The sequence below is a fragment of the Bombyx mori genome, chromosome 23 (assembly GCF_030269925.1).
Source record: "Bombyx mori chromosome 23, ASM3026992v2".
In the NCBI taxonomy this organism is placed as follows: domain Eukaryota; kingdom Metazoa; phylum Arthropoda; class Insecta; order Lepidoptera; family Bombycidae; genus Bombyx; species Bombyx mori.
The window spans coordinates 11,824,863-11,826,631 of record NC_085129.1 but is presented as its reverse complement, the minus strand read 5'-3'; the positions used below and the strand labels follow the sequence as shown (position 1 = coordinate 11,826,631).

The following is a 1,769-nucleotide window of genomic DNA, read 5'->3' as shown; positions in this document are numbered from 1 at the left end:
GTACGGCGGATGGTCTAATAATTCTATGTTTTCTTGCTCTAAAAACTCTTTTGTTCTGTGCGCGGTGTGAGAACTCGCATTGTCGTGATGGAGGATGATGCGGCGGTTGCAGTTCTCTTTACGGAGTTCAGAAACGACCTGTGGCAAACAAATGCTAGCATACCATTCTGCATTAACCGTTCTTTGTCCCTCAAGAGGAATAGTCGTAACATGGCCGGTTTTGGAGACAAACGTGGCCACCATTTTTTTTGCAACACTCCGTGAACGAACAATTTTTGTTGGCTTTAACTCATTTTCGAACACCCAAACTCGTGACTGGTTTTTTGTTTCGGGTTCGTACGCATATATCCAGGATTCGTCACCTGATACCATGTTGTATACAGCATTTGAGGATCCTGCGTGGAATCTTTAGAGAGTTCTGACGCACCAAGTAACGCGAGCCGCTTTTTGCTCTTCACAGAGCGAATGCGGTATCCATCGGGAAAACAACTTTTTTACACCTAATTGTTCATGCAAGATTATTTGTATTTGACTCATGCCAATGTCTAAAGTTGCCTGAATTTCGCGTTATGTCACGTCGATCTTCCTCAATCAGCTTACGCACAGCATCAACGTTTTCTTGGGTGACTGCAGTTTTTGGACGACCTTGACGGGGATCATCACTCAGCTTGACACGTCCACGTTGAAACTCAGCAAACCAGCGATAAATTGTGGTTTTGGATGGGGCTTCATCACCAAATGCAGAAATCATCCGGTCAACACACTGTTTTTGTGTTAAACCACTTCGAAAGTCATAATAAATTATCGCTCTTGAATTTTCTCGAGTCAATTCCATTTTCTCAACGACTAAACAAGTTTGACAAAACCTCGTGACAAGACCGAGAATCTTTTTTTAAATAAATAAATGGTATTCGATTTTTAAAACCAAGGAGTTTTCAATTAAAAAGATTTTAATATGACAGGAACAGTGGAAATATTCTATTCCCGATACTTTTAGTGCAGCCCTCGTAGTGTATATATTAAAATAGTTCACAAATTCCAGATTTATGTGTCAATTTTTAAACGCAATATACAAGGTCGTGTAGCTCATAACGCTTATCATGTAAGATGCATTAAAAAACAAAAAAACGATTAACAAGCGCGCTTGAATCTAGTAATTTCAATATAATCAGACTTCGCTATTTCACAGAATTAGTAAGGGCTTTAATTACTGTTCTGTTTGCATCAAATTATAAAAAAAGACTTTATTTTATAAACACGAAATAAACAAAGCAAAAACGAATGTTTCCGCCCGGGATCGAACCGGGGGCCTTCTGCGTGTTAGGCAGATGTGATAACCGCTACACCACGGAAACCATAAGCATGGTGTTCAAATTTTACAATATATAATTTATTGAAGAAGCAAAATAGCGAACGGTTCACTTAGATGTTTATCGGAGCTCATACACATCACGACATGAATCCCACCATGCGCCTTATGGTACGAGGTCGACATCTTAATTATAACTGTCCGCAACGTAAGACTACTTCGCGACAGTAAGACTGCTTCACAAAGTGGTGGTACCTACTCGTGTACAATTTGCCTAAACGCTTTACCACCAGCTGCAGGCACCTGCCTGACTCATGTCAATCTTCCTTGGTAATGCTATCGTTGGCATAAGACGATAGTCAGAAGAAGTACCTTAGTATTCTTTAACGACTCCCAAGGGAAGATACGGGTCGGTCCAATTCAAGGCTGGGAAACGAAGGTCCAAAAAACAAAAAGCTGA

General features: G+C 40.4%; 1 non-coding gene across 1 annotated transcript; it reads right to left on the bottom strand.

Annotated features, from left to right (window-relative positions):
* Positions 1–1,282: 1,282 nt before the first annotated feature.
* Positions 1,283–1,355, bottom strand: TRNAV-AAC (transfer RNA valine (anticodon AAC)). Its single transcript has one exon. It is a non-coding gene; the product is annotated as a tRNA-Val (tRNA).
* Positions 1,356–1,769: the final 414 nt, after the last annotated feature.